At 44.2% G+C, this 17,926-nt stretch overlaps 1 long non-coding RNA gene across 1 annotated transcript in view; it reads right to left on the minus strand.

The window, feature by feature from the left end:
• Positions 1-3,723: 3,723 nt before the first annotated feature.
• The window catches only part of LOC133251574 (uncharacterized), a 97,558-nt gene continuing 83,355 nt past the window's right edge, over positions 3,724-17,926 (minus strand). The window contains exon 2 of the long non-coding RNA XR_009737689.1: positions 3,724-3,793. This is a non-coding gene — a long non-coding RNA (uncharacterized LOC133251574). The remainder of the gene's footprint in view (positions 3,794-17,926) is intronic.

A 17,926-nucleotide genomic window follows, 5' to 3' on the forward strand; every position in this document is an offset into this window, starting at 1 on the left:
GGCTTCATGGTGGAGAAGGCATTTAAGCTGTGCCTGGTTGATAGACTTTCTGTTGAAAGGGGAAGGGGAGAGAGAAAGAGGAACCATCTTGGAAAGAGGATGGATGATGTAGAACCTCATCCAGCTCTTTATAGACCCTCTGGAGAGGCCAGGGAAATATGCACAGGAGCAGGGCTAATGCAGCATGATCCTGCTAGGCTTAAATGTCTGTGCGAGGTCTAGGTTGTGAATGAAGTAGCCCACAATGACACCATGAAACCAGAAGCACAGACCTGTTCCTTAAAAGACTATCATTCATTGGTACCAGCAACTAGTAAACAAAATCATTTAAATCTTCAACAGTATGTATGGCATACCTACTATGTATGTGGCAGGTTCTGTATTAGGCACTAGAAATTCAGTGAGAACAAATAAGAATATGGGCTACCCTCATGGAGAGTAATTATGAAAGGGAAAATATTAATGCAACAAAAGAGACCTAAATAAATGAATTAGACCCATGAATGGGTATGTGGTACTATGAAAAGGCAGATTTCCCAGGTAGCATTAGTGGTAAAGAACCCACCTGTTAATGCAGGAGATGTAAGAGACATGAGTTCAATGCCTGTGTTGGGAAGATCCCTGGAAGAGGGCATGGCAACCCACTCCAGTATTCTTGCCTGGAGAATCCCCTGGACAGAGAAGCCTGGCGGGCTACAGTTCACAGGATTGCAAGAGTTGGACATGACTGAAGCGATTTATCACATGTGTACACACATACTATGAAAAAGAAGGAGAGAATTGCTGTCTCCTGGAGAGCCCAGGCAAAAATCTTAATGGTGTTACAATTGAGACAAGAGTCTGAAGGATAAATAGGTAACAAGACAGAGAAGGGAGGGAGAGTGTTCTAGGCAGAGGAACCAGTGTGTGCAAACCTCTCCAAGAGGAAGAAGATTAGGGTGACTGGGATGGAGAATCAGGGGAGCTTGAGACAAAATAAGAGGCTGGTCAGCAGGGTCTTATGAACCAACATAATGATGGTGGAGTGTATCCTAGCATCAGTGGAAGTCCTTGAAGTGTGTATAACATGGGCGAAATTGTAGCAACACACCCCAAGAGTTCTGGGTGTGCGGAGACCCAGAGAGGAAACAGAGACACACCACTCACTGACCTTGTTCTTTATTCACCTGACCTCATTTAACTTTGACAATGACTCTGAAAGTTTCTAGTCCAGTGTCTTGAAGAGAAACCTGAGGCTCAAAGAAGTTAAATGATTTGCCTGTGTCCAGAGGTTGTTAAGACAGTTGTTAAGACAGTCCAAATGACAGTCTCTATAATGGGAATGAGCGTAGTCTCCCAGAAGAATGGCCAGAAGTTAGTACAAAATAGGACATGGATAGCCAGAAGGGAAGTAAAAAGGCTCTGCCCTTGAGGGTAATCAGCAACATAGAAATGAAACTAAGAATGGCCTGAAAGAGAAGAAATGCAGGAACTTCCTGCATAGAATATAAAGGGGAAAAAAGACTAGAAGGAAATGTACAGAGTTTGCTCACAGAAGCTTACCTCTAAAGGTTATGGATAATTTCTATTGTTTAATTTTTGCTTGCTGTGTTTTCTTAATTTCCCATAATGAAAATTTGTTTCTTGCATAAACAGGGGAAGTACTAGCTGTTATATTTTCAGGGAATCATGTAAGTTCTCCCAGGAAGTTACTATATAATCTTTATTATTTCATCCTCCTATGGATGGAGGATGAAATACCTGGCACATAGTCAGTGCTCAATAGAATAAGTTAAAGGATAAAGTAGTGGAGATAGGATTAAGGATGGTAGAGGGCCAAGTCTGGTGTTTTGTTCTGAAACAATTTTCTGGTCCTCATGTCAAAAATCAATTAGCCTCGTAACAAACTGTTGATTTACCTGCAGTCAGGTAAATCTTCATAGCACAGACCGACCATACCATCAACATATGCCAGTCACAGCCAACAAATGCCTCAGCAAGTTTTAATTGAGCTCTTTCAATGTACCCAGCCCACATAGAGTCTATTGTAGAATAGATACAAGAGCCGTATAAACTGAGGCCGCTTGCCAGAGCAAATATTTTGGTGCTGAGTGATTTGGCTGCATCCAAGCAAGCGAGACCTAAGAACACTCGCTCACAAGGCTGTCTCTTCTAACCAAATGGCACCACGTACTATGATGGTATAATATTAGGTTCTTAATCATGGAAATGCTGGCACCTACTTCGGCGGAAGCTCCCTCCCAGATGGCGTGTCCCACTGTTTTTGTCGTCTGGAACAGTGTGAGGTTTCTTAAATGGTTTTAAGCTTCCAACTCATCTTCCACATAACGGCAGCCTGTTAATTAAGTGGTCCCTTTGTGATTGCATTTGATAAATATGAGATGAGAAGGGTTTATCAAGATGTGAAAAAGAAAGGAAGGCAAAGCAACAGGGAAGAGCTCTTGTGGGCAGAAAGGCCTTTGTGTGGGCATCTTCTGGTGGGCTTCAAGGGACTTGGGGATAGCTTAGGATATGCAGAAAGGAGAAGGTTGGGATTCATAAGCAGAGCTGTCGTCTCTACCCGGTGGACGTCCAGCCAGATGCAAATGGTGTGTGGGTTCATTGTGGCAGCCACACCAACCTGTCTCTTTCCACAGAGGCATGCAGGGAGGTGGAAGCTTTCCAGATCTTTGAGTCGAGTGATTCCAACCACTCGCCTGTGTGCAGTTGTCAGCTATGCTGCCAGGCGCCGTTTTGACTCTAGTTGTCAAGATTCGGGAAGTGCAGCTCCAAAAAAGGTATCTGCTTTGGAAGCAGTGTTCTGTATTCTTGGAGCAGCAGATGACTGGTGACAACACACAATTAAATATAAATGCTCGGCCCAAGAACTCAACTTGGAGAGTTCGTGAAGTTTCAGGTCTGACTTGTTCAACTTGGCCTATTCCAAAGACCGGGCAAGGTTCTCCAAAATCAGCAGTCCAGGGAATTGGGCCTAACGATAAGTGGAGGCTTCAGTTACACATAGATCTCCTTCAGCCACCCTCCTGCCTTCAGGCAGAAATACATCAGCTGCCAGCTAGAGAAAAGGATCTGTGATACCTAATGACTTCCTTGTCCTGTCTACTGGTTCAGTCTTAGTTCAGCTATTCATGCAGATTATCTATGAGGTGTCTTCTAGGAAGAAAACATATATCTGGGGATGTAATGACTGTGGGGCTGTGCTCCTGCCCTTAGCAACTTACAGTCAAGCAAGCTCATGATTCTGTGAGCACGTGAGGGCAGAGGCTTTCCCTATGTTTTTATACTCCCAACACCTACCCCTACCCTGCTTCCCTGGTGGCTCAGATAGTAAAGAATCTGCCTGCAGTGTGGGAAAACTGGGTCGGGAAGATCCCCTGGAGAAGGGGATGGGTACCCATTCCAGTGTTCTTGCCTGGAGAATCCCATGGATAGACGAGCCTGGCAGGGTACAGTCCCTGGGGTCACAAAGAGTCAGATATGACTGAGTTATTAACACTAACACCTACCCCAGTTCCCGTTGCATAGGAGGTGCTTAATAAGTGCTTGCTGAATGACTGCACAAATGAACACTATTTCCCACTCCCTCCTGTAGTTAATATTGTTTTATATCTTTCCTAACTTTCGCCTCCTGCATTCTGTAATACTTATTTTTTGGCTTTTGTGGTTACAGAGAACAGCTGTTTCTTAACTTCTGTACTGTAATGCCTGGAAATTGTTAATAACTCACCTTTTGGCCATCACCCCTCCAGTTCCCTCTGGTCTTTCCCTGGTGTCAGCATCTGCTCTTGGTCACCTGAAATAAGAAAAATAATTTGTTTTGGCATCTAGTGATCCTTTACAGTTTGCAAAGGTTTTCACTTGTTAAGTATGATTTCAAGAACTGTGAGAGAACCCCTAAAAAGCCCCAATATCCTGGCTGCACACACCCAAATACCACTCCTAACCCACCCCCCCTTAACCTTAAAGTCCAACATCAGCAGATTTAAACTCTCATTCCATGTTAAAATAAGATTTAGAGATTACCTCCCCTAAAACAAGCATCACATTGACAATCACATTTTTTTAGCACAGTAGTGTAAACTATACCAGATCCTGTGCTGAAGGTGGATTATAACACAGTGGAAAGAAAGCTAGAAAAGCACAGGCAAGTCCAGATAATTGACCCCATCCAGACCTGCCCAGCCACAAATCTCTGAACCATAGCAGAGATGTTCAGCAGTTACTGACATGTTTTTATTATTGCTATTATTATTACAGCAACAACTACTACTATTACCGTTAGTGTGTTTCTACTATCTAAACACGAGTCCAGTAAATTTCAGCTTCCTTGGTGACATATGAGCTCAACTGTCAATTATGTTTTTACAGCTTTTCACGACTGGGCTGCTCCTTTTGTTTTTATTCACTTTAAGTGTCAACAGATGTTCTCTTAAAATATTCACAAACTATCAAAGGGAAAGGTTTTGATGTCTAGTTAACTTAAATAGAACTGGAACTAAGGAGGAAGGATTTCTTTGCAGGTAATAAGCACAAGACAGAGTTGTGGTCTAAGAGAGACACTTATGTCTTTGTCTCTTAACCTGTCTCTTCTCCTTCCCAAGTTGTGGAGACCCTCCGTTCAGTGGCTGGTTTTGGAAGACTTTGTGATAACTGGTTACTCATTGTCACTTGTTCCAGTGGTGAGCCCATAACATCCTGCACTCTGAGCACTTCCCCCGCCTCCACAGGGAGATGCCTTACTTGTTCTTCAGTAAGAAGAACAGCCTCCACCACTCCCCTGGGTGGCCGTCTCCATTTCACACGGCTCCCCTGTAGAAAAAAGTTGATAAGAGGCTTTCCCACTGGTCAGCTGCTCTTGTCTCCTATCCATTACCCAATCTGTTTGCCTGGCTTCTGAGCTCCTGCCATCCAAATTCCATGTATTTCTTGACTCCTCATGTCTGGTCTGCTTGGATTTCTCTCTTCTTGATGTTCCTTTGATACATGCTACCCCTTTGCCTGATTCCCCCTAACTTCCCACCTAGTCTCTGTAAGCCATCATGACCATGTCTTCCCCAACAGAAGAAATACAGAGCTATACCTTCCCCAGCATCTCCTGGAAATGAGATGCTGGAGAAGATTCTTGAGAGTCCCTTGGACTGAAAGAAGATCAAACCAGTAATACTAAAGGAAATCAAACCTGAATATTCTTTGGAAGGACAGATGCTGAAGCTGATTTTCCAGTACTTTGGCCACCTGCTGCGAAGAGCCAACTCACTGGAAAAAACCATGATGCTGGAAAAGATTGAGGGCAGGAGAAGTGGGTGACAGAGGATGAGATGGTTGGATGGCATCTCCAGCTCAATAGGCATGAGTTTTAGCAAACTGTAGGAGATCGTGAAGGACAGGGAAGCCTGGCACACTGCAGTCCATGGACTTGCAAAGAGTCGGACACAACTTAGCAACTGAACAACAGCAACGACAACAAAGCAGTCTGGCTAAAACTGCTGGACAAGAAATAGGTCACAACTTTTCACAAACAGAGCCTTGTTCTTTCTTATTATCCAGTCCAGGGCCTAAGCCCTTCCTCACTGAGGCTTCTTTAGTCCTGACCAGACTTCCTGGTAAGATGGAAGACACTAAAAATGGCAAATCCATAGAAGAAGTGGAGTTTCGACTTCTCCCCTCTGCCTTTCTCAAAGGGACACAATTTTCTCCAGAAATATGAAAGAGAATTTTTTTTTAAAATAGACTTTGTTTTTAGAGCAGTTTTTGGTTCACAGCAAAGTTGAGCAGAAACACAGAGTTCCCATGTATACCCTACCCCAACACATGCACAGCCTCCTCAACTATATACATCCCACACTAGAGTGGAACATTTATTGCAGTTGATGAATTTGTATTAATACATCATTATCATCAAAGTCCATAGCCTACATTAGGGCTCATTCTTGGCGTTGTGCGTTCTATGAGTTTTAACAAATGTATACTAACACATCCTCCATTACTGTATCATGTGGAACAGTTTCATAGCCCTAAATATTCTCTATGCTTTACCTATTCATCCTTCCATCCCCTGGGACCCCTGGCAACCACTGATCCTTTCACCGTCTCTATTGTTTTCCCTTTTCCACCACATCATATAATTAGAACCATACAATAGGTAGCCTTTTCCTATTGGCCTCTTTCACTTAGTAACATGCATTTGAGTTACTCTGTGTATTTTCATGGATGGATAGTGATAGTCCATTGTCTGGATGTATCACAGTTTATTGATCCATTCACATGAAAGGCATCTTATTTCCACTTTTTGGCAAATATGAATAAAGTTGCTATAAACATTCATGGAGAATATTGTTTTTAATTGTATTTCTAATAGATGATTTTTAGATGAACGAGGATGAGTTACAACAAACATATGTGACTCAGTAAATAGGATACATAGCCACCAACCCAAAGCCTCCCAAGCACCTGTCCCCTCAAATTGTCTGTAGATAAATCTCTCAAGGAGCTTGTAGAAGTCAGATTTTTTTTTTCATTTTTTTCTTTTAAATTAAATTTATTTATTTATTTTACTTTACAATATTGTATTGGTTTTTCCATACATTGACTTGAATCCACCATGAGTGTACATGTGTTCTCCATCCTGAATCCCTCCTCCCACCTCCCTCCCCATCCCATCCCTATGGGTCATCCCAGTGCACCAGCCCCAAGCACCCTGTATCATGCATCAAACCTGGACTGGCAATTCGTTTCACATATGATATTTTACACGTTTTAATGCCATTCTTCCATATCATCCCACCCTCACCCTCTCCCACAGAGTCCAAAAACTGTTCAATACATCTGTGTCTCTTTTGCTGTCTTGCATACAGTGTTATCATTACCTTCTTTCTGAATTCCATATATATGCATTAGTATACTGTATTGGTGTTTTTCTTTCTGGCTTACTTCACTCTGTATGCTGCTAAGTCACTTCAGTCGTGTCCCACTCCGTGCAACCCCTTAGACGGCAGCCCACCAGGCTCCCCGTTCCTGGGATTCTCCAGGCAAGAACACTGGAGTGGGTTGCCATGTCCTTCTCCAGTGCATGAAAGTGAAGAGTGAAAGTGAAATCACTCAGTCGTGTCCAAGTCTTAGCAACCCCATGGACTGCAGCTTACCAGGCTCCTCCGCCCATGGGATTTTCCAGGCAGGAGTACTGGAGTAGGTCGCCATTGCCTTCTCCAGTATAATAGGCTCCAGTTTCATCCACCTCATTATAATTGCTTTACAATGCTGTTAGTTTCTGCTGTACAACAACATGGATCCACCATAAGTATCCATATATCCCCCCCTCTTCAGCCTGCCCCCCACACCCCACCCCTCTAGTACATCACAGAGCACTGAGCTGAGTTCCCTGTGCTACACAGCAGCTTCCTACTGGTTAGTTGTTCTACAGAGGGGACCATCTGTGTTGCTGGAACCGTCTATGTTGCTGGGAACAGGTATTCAATCCTGCTCTCCAGGTTTGTCTCTCCCTCCCTTTTCTCCTCTCCCCAGTGTCCACATGCCTTTCTCAATGGGAGACATAGACTCCCAAAGTCCGATTCAGTCAGCAGGGGAAATCACCAAGTAGAGAAAACATAGGATTCACCTCCAAAAGGAAAGAAACAATGGAAAGTTAAAATATCATTTGCACCAGAGAGGATTATTGTGTACATTGAGGAGTTTGGAAACTAATAACCAAAACTCATCTGATGGAGACATTTTGTTCTTCTCTGAACCTCTTAGGGGAAATGACATGGTGGCTAAAAGAATTGTTGATATGTACTATCCTCTTCCATTAAAAGGAGCTAAAAAAGCCCTGGGCACCAAGATGTGAACTATTTCCTTCAGGGTAGAATGGAGCCACTAAAAATAGCCTTGGAAAATAAGGAGTTGTAGAGGTTCAACAAGGAAAACAAATCAGAAATAAATTTGGCACCAAGAAAGAAAGGAGGAGAAGGAGACGAACTCTCACAAGAAATAAGGGAGAAAGAGGCTATTAGCTTGAGTACATAAAAACAGGTACATTTTTCCCACCCATAGCGCTGCTGGCTGGCATTCCTGCAGCATAAATCAGTCCTTCCAGAGGGGAGGAAGATGAGTCAGGATGAGCCAGGATAGGCTAGGTTAGTCCAGGGTAACAAACAACCCCTCAAATCTCAGGGCTTCAAAGCACAGTGGGTTTTTTTTTTTTTTTCACATTCATACCATCTGTCCAGTGTGGGTGGGTTTGGTGGGTTTACAGTCTCTCCCTGTAATCAGTGAGGGACCCAGGCTGATAAAGGCATTATCTCCCCGTGTGCGTCCAGGATCATTATAGAGGTCGGGGGTGTTGCGCTGTTGGGCACTGACAACTGAATGCACCAACCTGGAAATGACGCATAGCACCTTCACTGATGTTTCACTGGCCGGAGCGTCACATCGCCCTGCTTGTGTTGAAGTGGGATAAGGAAGTGAAGAGACATGTGTCCAGGAGGAAGAAAATGAGAAAAAGTGTAAACAACTCTGCTGGCCACTGACAGAGGAGCCTGGTGGGCTACAGTCCATGGGGTCACAAGGAGTCGGGAGTGGGCTTATCGAATGTCCTTGAGTGTGTACTGAGCCTCATTTCCTCCCTGCAAGAAAAAGGACAGTGTAGTGGTGAACAGCTGAGGCCCTGGAGTCAGGCCAACCCCTACCAGCTGTGTGACCTTGGGCAAATTATTAGTCTCTCTGGACCTCATTTTCCTCAGTTGTCTAAGGTAGATGACAATAGCACCTACCTCATGGGGTTATTGTGAGGATTAAATAAGAACATATGAGAAAAAAGCTTCAGGCCAGAGCTGCTTAAACTAGTCTGTGCCAGCAAACAACTCAGGGAGCTTGTTTACCTGCATTTCTGATCCAGAAGTCTTCCTTGAAGCCTGAGATCTTGCATTCCCAGCAAGCTCCCAGTGATGCCCATGTTGCTGGTTCATGGACCATCCCTGAGTAGCAAGGATTTTAGAGCAAACGGTGTTCAGACGTGGTAGATTATTCTTAAAACTGGATTGAGGGATTCCAAAGGTTCTGCTGCCTCTGCCCTTGATGAGTGGAAATTACAGCTGCTTGTTGGTGAAAGTTTCTGTGTCTGATGCTTCCAGAGACAAATGTTCCTTGAAGGCTGATGGAGCAGGTGTTAGAATCAGGAGGCCTGGGTTGGTATTCAAATTCTGCTACTCAGCAGTTCTGTGGTCTGCGTGAGTTATAGAAACTCTCTGAATATCTGTATCTACAGCTGTAAAGTGAGCATAATAATACAGATCCACCATTTGTCATCTGTGATTTCACAGTCCAGAGAGCTCTGGATTCTTCAAGTTCCTTCACTAAGTTTGGCATACTCTGACCTGCTGGCAAAAGCTGACCTATACTGACATGAGGCTGTTTATAAGTTTTATTTTATGCTTCTATGACTATTTCTGTGTTTCATTACAGAAATATTGAATGGGTTTGATAATTAAACACTGTTGCAAACCCTTGGGTTTAGAATAATGTATAGCAGGTGTACCATCTACTTTGCAAAAAAACTAAAGTCTCTGATTTGGTGACTTCCCTGGTGGTCCTGTGGTTAAGAATCCACCTGCCAATGCAGGGACATGGGTTCGATCCCTGCTCGGGGAACTAAGATCCCACATGCCACGGGGTAACTAAACCCTCACACTGAAGTGAAGAGCCTGCATGCTGCAACATAGACCCTACACAGCCAAAATTTTAAAAAGAAAGAAATAACTCTGATTTCTGAAACACACCTGGCCTCAAAAGTTTTAAAGCAGACACTGTAGACCTGATAGGAGAAAGGAAAATGTGCTTGTAAGATACTGAACCCCATACCTAACATAAAGTAAGTGCTCAACAAACAGGATTTACTACCGAAGTTATTGTTTATTCAGAGGGAAAGGGAATTTGGGAGGCAAGGTCTGTGGGTCCCCGAAAGACAGACAGGATGGGATCAAGTTTGTCCTTATGTTTTTAGCCCATGATTTGTCTTCTGTTTTCTCCTGGGGGGTGGGGAGAATTTACCATGAGGGTGCAGACAAGGAGATGGAACAAAAGCAAGACTCAGGAAGGTGGAAGGAGCTCTCACTGTGCCCGTGGAGGCAGTCGGCAGGAACTCAGCTTTGCAGGCAGCCAAGGATAGTCACTTTTCTTCAGGCCTCTTTGAATACACTGTTGAGGACTGTTGCCTGAGCAAAGGCCTTGAGTCTTTACCCTGCCACTTACCTGCTGGGGGCACTTGGGATATCTGTCTTCACAGGTCTCAGCTTTCTTAGGTGATAACGGGGCAATAATACAATCCCTGCTCCAGTTGCCTTATTGCAGAGGCCACGTTAAAAGTCACAAATGTGAATGCATTTTGAAAGGGAAACTCTGTGTTCACAGGTTGAGTATAATTATTCATTTGACTACAAGCAGGAGATCAGTGAGAGGACTGACATCACACAGGGAGCTCTGCTTAGCTCGTTCTTTAATCACACTTCTGCTGTCACCTCTAATGGCATTGTTATTTGCACTTGGCTCCCTTACCTTCATCACCACCATTTGTGCTTGTCAATTAAGGCCAGAGAGATTGAGTTTTCACAAGATTAACTGAGCTGCTCTGGCCCTGCCATTGCTTATAGACAACCGAAATCAAGGCTTTTGAATATTGTTATTTGGACTAACACAGGACAGTTATTTGAAAGAAAACAAGTATAAACTGGACCCAGATTTGAGATTTGTTCTTCTCACTTTTATTGTTAGCTGTGTCTTCAGACTTTTTGGCCAATGACTTTCTCACTGTCTTCATGTTACATGGTAAGAGCACTGGTTTGGGGTCAGACAGACCAGAGTGAGACCCAGTCCGGATTCTTCTGCTGCCTTGCTGTGTATGTTGTCTAGCAAATTGTGCAACTCTCTGAGCCTCAGTATCCTCATTTTAAAATGGAAATAATTAGAGCTAGCTGGCATGTGTTTTTGTAATGTTTAGGTACATAGATAGGATGTTAAACTTAAATTTCTTTTGTCTCTAAAATTCACTTAAATCTCCCACACTGAATAATGTAAGTTACTCCTGTCTGCTAAACAGGGGTGCTAGTTCCCTGTGGCAGAAACAATCCAGCAACAGTAACCCCATGAACCAGCAAGGGAAAAAAAGAATGGAAGTTTAAAAGGTGCTGAAAGAGTCTAGAAAGAGATTTCGTTCCATATTCCCTCCCCAGCTCAGGACTGACCCTTCATAACCCAAATGTCTTGGAGGGGAGAGTGCAGCCAAGAGAAATATTTGCAGAGGTTAGAGGTGCCTGGAAGAAACTAAGGCAGACACTTACACCTGACCATGTCTTCACAAAGGTGCAGAATCACAGAGTCCAGTGCTATCCTGGGGCTAGGGCCGATAACAGTGGGAGGACTCCTGGGGCAGCATGGCATCCTTTTGGTAGTATTCGTGGTCATGAGGCTGGTTTACAAAAGACGGGAGGTTAGTTGGAGACACACAGCACACTCAGGCTAGGAGACAGGACTTGGTAGACAACAGCCTGCCCATTGCTAAGGCAAGAATCCATGAGTGTCCCATGGGCCAAGGGAATGCTGCAGAAGCCAGCAGGGCCTGGGCCCTCAGTAAAAGGCTCTAGGGCAGACAACCAGGGCAAGAGCCAAGAATGTCGCAGGAGAGCAGCCTGAGTGCACAACCAGGGCCTCTGAGAATCTACAAGTGTGCCCATGAGAACACCTAGTAGGCACCTGCCAAAGGGCACTGATTCAAGCAGTCCTGTAAGGGGTCCCTTTTCCCTTCATCCCCACCTCTACTGTGACTCTGAGAAAGCCAACCAGTCACAGGGATAGGAAAGAAAGGTAAGGATATGGGAAAAAAGATAACACTGCCCCACAGTCCCCACTGCAGATCCCTATCGTTAGAGTTGTGGGGTGGAGAGGCAGTATTGAATGAAATGAGATATTGAGATATTGAGGGGTAAAATATTTATTTATTTTGGCTGCACGAGGCTTTGCAGCACATGGGATCTTTGCTGCCACACGTGGGATCTTTAGTTGCAGCCTGCAGTCTCTTAGTTGCGGCATGTAGGATCTAGTTCCCTGATCAGGGATGGAACCTGGGCCCCTGCACTGGGAGTCTTAATTCCTGGACCACCTGGGAAGTCCTGACATATTGAAGTTTTGACCTCATGTCGAGGGGACCATTTAACACCTGAATTGAGTGTAAACAAATAAAACAGAACTTGTTTTCATAACTTAAACTGATGAGAAAGCAACAGATGGAACTGTCCAAGATGTCATCAAGGGGCCTGCAGAGCATTGTGGGTGCAGCATTTGGAGGGCTAAAGAAATCCTCTTCTTGGTTGTGCCTCCTTTGAGTTCAGACCACTCAATAAATTGGGTACATACATCAAGTGCTTAACTGAGGCACTGCTACCTAGCTCAGCTCTCAGATGTCAGTGATTACTACTATTATCTTTATCTTAACATTCATTGCAAGCTGATTTATACCTTTTAGTCAATGTACAGAAACACAGTACACCTAGTAAGTAAGAGGATGGAGACATTTCTTACTCTGCTTTAACAAATTTAGAAAGCTCCTGTCTTCATGGGGAAAATCAGAACCACCTACAGAACCAGGCTGCTGTGTAGTCCACCGATATATTATGATTCAGAGCTGCAAAGGCGCTTCTCACAGCTCAGAACATCATGGTGATATTGTGTCTGTCACCAGCTTCAGCTACAGAGTTGGAGCAAGAGGTTACTGATGTGACTGGTTGTCTTCCCAACGTCTCCTTAAGGGGTAATGAAAGTCGGACACCGTGGGTCTCCCATCAGAACAGGGTCCCCAGCATGAGCCTTCCTTTCATTGTCTCTCCCTCATCAAAATCTTCCTGTCCTAGGGCTCATTTCTCCTGGCCCTGCTCTCTGCTTTCCTAGAATGTCTGATAAACCAAGCCATTTGTTGACAGAGCTTCAAGAGGCTGAGGGCTCAAATGTGAATTCCAGTTCTGCCATTTACTATCTAGGATCCCTGGGCAATTTTCCTTCTTTCACTTGGCTTCTGAATTTCCATCCGCAAAATGGATGTTGTAGTGCCTGCCCTGTTTATCTCACAGGGTTATGCTGGGGTCCAATTGCAACTGTCGATGAGAGGGTTAGGAAAACTTTAAAGCACCATATAAGTAACTTTGAGAAACTCAAGTGTGTAATGTCCTCATTCATTAAGTCCACATAACATTCTGCATGTAAATAGATTGGACTCCAGTAGACTTCAGAGGTGGAAATTCTAGCAATGTGATAGGGTCAGTATGCAAAGGATATTTGACAAACTTCAATCTGTCCCACAAACTACTTTAAGATCCATTGGTGTTTCTGGTACTAAAATCCCCTTAGACTCAGTGTTTATTTGGTCCACTCCAGGATCTGCCACAAATTTACAAGTTTAAAAAGAATATAAAATTACTGTCAAAATAAGAGGCTTCTCTAGAACCATTCCCTTCTTTCATGTATACATTGCCTGACTGGGCACTCAGCGCCTTCACAGCAGCCAACACCGTGGCTCAGACCAGCCCTCCTCCTACGTAAGGGACTGCATGTATTTGATGCCCCAATGCAGGTCCCCTCACTGGCAGAAGTGGTCAGGCTCACCTGTGCATCCCACTGGCCCAAAATTTCTGAGGAAAGGCATTTGTCCTCAGTGCTGACAAGCAGCACAAACTCTCCCAAGCCAAGAAAAACATTTCCATCGTCCCCCAAGAGGTAATGTCCAAGTCCAGAGTGGCTCCAGCCTGAATCGAGCAATGAAATTTGCGTCTGCCCCTACCAAACCTCAAAAATGCTAACATCTTGCACGTGTCAAGAGGGTTATTTATAAAACTATTTGCTTGTCAACCCCAGGAGGACATTCTGTACTTTTTTGCTGGAATACTGTATATTTATGAACCATGGCTTGAAAACTAACTTTGGCAAGAATATCTATGGGCAAAAAAATTCTATCAGCCCCTCGCACAGCGCAGCCTGAGTTCAGTCACTGCGGTGCAGTGGTGGCTGGGCAGGGTCCTGGTACAGAGCTAGTCCGTGGCTTGCTGCGGCAGAGAATGAGTTCCAGATGTGTGCTTCGTCAGGGGAAGGATTTCAATTTTAGATAAGAGGCTTATTTTCTTTCTCCCTCTCTGTCTTTTTTTTTTTTTTCACTCTAGCGCCGCATTCCCAATTTTGAATAATTAGTCTTAAACATGAAGAACATTTAGGCTGTTTGTTGCCTGCTGCACTTGATGCTCTAGCGCCCTGCTCCCTGACCTGGTGAAATCTCCCAGCTTGGAGAGCTAGCCTTCTGAACTCCTAGTTTCGGATCTACTTATCTGTTCCTAGCGTGTGACACACAGCCATTTGGTTAGAGAAGAGGGGACTAGTGTGATATGGGGTAGACTCTACTCTGGGACAGCAAAAGACCTGCAAGGGACTGCTCCCCACTCTTCCCCAAAGACTGCCCCCAGGGGGCACTTTCATCACATCCCCGCAGTCAGTTCCATCAGCCATAGGGTCTTCTGCTGACAGGGATGCTGAGCCTATCCAACATCACAGCAGATTTCTTGCTCTTTCTTGAGCTTGAGCAGTGAACTTATGATTCATTTCTCTTCTCTCTTCAAGATTGAAGGGCCCAAAGTGGGAGTGGCCTGTGAGCATATGCATATTGTGCAGTGACAGATAAAAGAACTCGTATCTGGGGACCTAGAGAGACCCAAAATCTGCACATGCATAGGATGATGTGTAATCGATCCTCATGCAGTCTCTGCAATATTTTCCATAACTGTAATGCCCATATTTTTTCTTAATATATTTATTTTATTGAAGTATAGTTGACTTACAGTGGTTCAGGTGCACAGCAAGGTGATTCAATTATACATGTACACATGTATTATTTTTCAGATTATTTTACATTATAGGTTATTACAAAATATTGACTATAGTTCCCTGTGCTTTACAGTAAAATTTTGTTGCTTGTTGCACATCTATTTTTTTAATTAGAAATCCAGCATTCTATTCATTCTAAGTCGTTGTTTTTATTCTTAGAAGCCTTTGAACCTTGATTCAAGGGCTTATTCCTAAAAGTCTTGAGCTTTAATGTCCTGCACATCTGGTAGGTATACTCGGAGATAAACTGAAACCCCTTTAGCTAATTTCCTTACTGCTGCTGCTACTGCTGCTAAGTCGCTTCAGTCATGTCCGACTTTGTGCGACCCCATAGACAGCAGCCCACCAGGCTCCGCTGTCCCTGGGATTCTCCAGGCAAGAACACTGGAGTGGGTCACCATTTCCTTCAATGCATGAAAGTGAAAAGTGAAAGTGAAGTCGCTGAGTTGTGTCTGACTCCTAGCGACCCCGTGGACTGCAGCCTACCAGGCTCCTCCATCTATGGGATTTTCCAGGCAAGAGTACTGGAGTGGGGTCCCATTGCCTTCTCCGAATTTCCTTACTACACTGTGTAATAGTAATACTAAGTTATTATCATTATTGCCATTTATCAAGTATTTGGTATTTAGCACACTCTATTTCTAATTCTTAGAAGTGTAAAAGATTTTGGCAACCTTACTTTTCAGGTTAAAAAAAGCTGAACCACAGAGAGGTTAAATAGTTTTCTAGTAGACACATGACTGATTATAAGTGGAACTGGTATCTGAACCCAGGATGTGTTGGCTCTGTGATGAGAGAGAAGAGATAAGAATTTAAGGAAGTGGGGAGGAGGGGGAGTTAAAGCATAAAACAAGACCATCAGCCCTTGGGAATTGGGTGTTGTTGACCACAGCTGTCCTTCCAGCCTCAGCTGGCCTCCAGGAGTGAGGCACACTCTCCCTGCATGGAGGGCCCAGGGCCCAGACCTCCTGTGGGATAGGAGGTCTCTGTGGGAGAGGACTTGCGTCATCCTTGGGCCTTTGGGCAATGGAGGCATCTGCAGATTCAGCAGGGTGTTATTCAGGGCCAAGTCAGGAATCTAAAATCCCTGAAAGTTCTGGGGCTGGTCACTGGGATTCAAACGCCCCCAAGCATCTCTCCATGCCAAGGTCAGGGTGCAGAATCAAGCTGTCTCTGCTCATTCCTTTCCTGCCCCAGTCTTAGTCCACCCCACCCACAGTTGGTACCTGGCCAACAGATAGCAGTGCCTTCTAGGGGAGCCAGGTCCTCAGGCCTCAGCCATAGTCCAGGCTCGGGAGGCTATGGGAGGGCCTCCAGGGGTGTGAGGGCAGTCCAAGGCCATAAATCCCTGGCCTGGGCGCGGGCACAGAGCCAGCGGGCTCACTTAGAGAGCTGTGGACAGGGAGGGCCAACTGCTTGAGGAAAGACCTCAGGCATCCTCCAGACCTTGGCGGGGAGGAGGCTGGGCCTGGAGGCTTCATCCAAATCCATTTCGTTTCAGGGAGTCACTGAATTTCTGAGTCTCCCCCTCTTTAGAAGACTGTGTGATTATGTCAGAAAAGCCCCATCCATAAAGTTAAGCCCCAGGCTGGATCGACTCCTTGTTCTGCTGATGTGTGAATTTAAACATGTCTCTTGACGCCTGAAAAATGGGAAGAACACTTTAAAATCTAATAAAGACCAGGAGTTGTGTATTTGAGCTCTTAATTCAGATTGTCTCCTTCACTTCTTGGGTATGTGACTTTGGATGAGTTACTTAATCTCAGTTTCCTAGTCTTTAAAATGGAAATAATGAAATGACTGTTATATAGAAGTGTTGTGAGGATAAACTAGAACATGAATGTAGACAAATTTGGCTCCTGGCATGTCAGTGCTCAGTAATTGTGAGCTTTTAAAAAGTACTATTAATTTAACTTCCTGGAAATAAAACCATAGGAATGATAATGTGCTTTGGGCACTATATATTACTGTGTGGAATTTTGAGTCCCTGTAAACAAGGAGGTAAATTAAATTCAGAAATGTACCAGATTTGGCCATGCTGCATAGCCAAGCATCACTGGTTTGGGAAATGAACTCATATTATAGATGATAATAAAATTGCTCCCAGGTTGACCTTAGTGAATGGAAGTTTATTTGCTGGGGAGGGAGGAGAGCAGGTGGACCAGTTCATGAAAGGGAGGGATGCTCTAGATGAGGCTGTTCAGTGACCATGTTTGTGCAGTTAGACCCTTTGAGGGGATGAGGCCTTTAGAATGTACCTTTCCCAATGGCCCACCTTTGCTCAAGGCCACCACATAAGGGAAGAAGGACTGCTAAAATTGGGAGGAATTTGTTTTTCAGATTTGGACTGTATCTCAGGCAGCAGAGGTTAGTGGGAAAAGCAACTGCATTGAAGGCAGAGAATCTTAAATTCACATCCTCTCCTAGCCAGTTCCTCACTGACCTTGGACAACTTACTTAATCTCTTTGAACCTCAGTTTCCCCAGGCTCTAAGTTGAAGACAATAAGTGCTTATCTCTAGTTTTCTGTAAGGATTAAAAGAATTAAGTAGAAGGTGCCTTACTTTTTCTTCCTGCTCACCTCAGTGAAATAAATAGTTGGACAAATATTACAAAATAAGAGAGCCCTCCACTATAATTGATGTCCTGATGGCTGAGTACTAGATACTGGTAGACACAGGATCAACTTCAGTCAAGATGGCAGAATGAACAGAGGCAAGGAGTCCTGCCCTCTCAACATTAGAAATACCAAACTAAATAATGTTTTTAATTTTTAACAAACTTTTTGGCTGAAAATCAGGAAAGAAAGCAGTTGCCAGGAATAAAGAAAGAAGACAAAATTATTTAGATGTAGCATGTCTTACAAGGGAAAGAAATCACAGGCTTGGGTCTGCCTAAGGAACTGTGGAAGTTATGGCTGCCCAGGACATGACGTCTGGACTGTGAAAGTTTTCAATTCACAGAGAGTCATTTTTTTCTGGTGTGCTAGCAGGAAAGTAGATAGACCATAGAAAGAT

Source organism: Bos javanicus, chromosome 7, assembly GCF_032452875.1.
Source record: "Bos javanicus breed banteng chromosome 7, ARS-OSU_banteng_1.0, whole genome shotgun sequence".
Classification (NCBI taxonomy): Eukaryota; Metazoa; Chordata; class Mammalia; order Artiodactyla; family Bovidae; genus Bos; species Bos javanicus.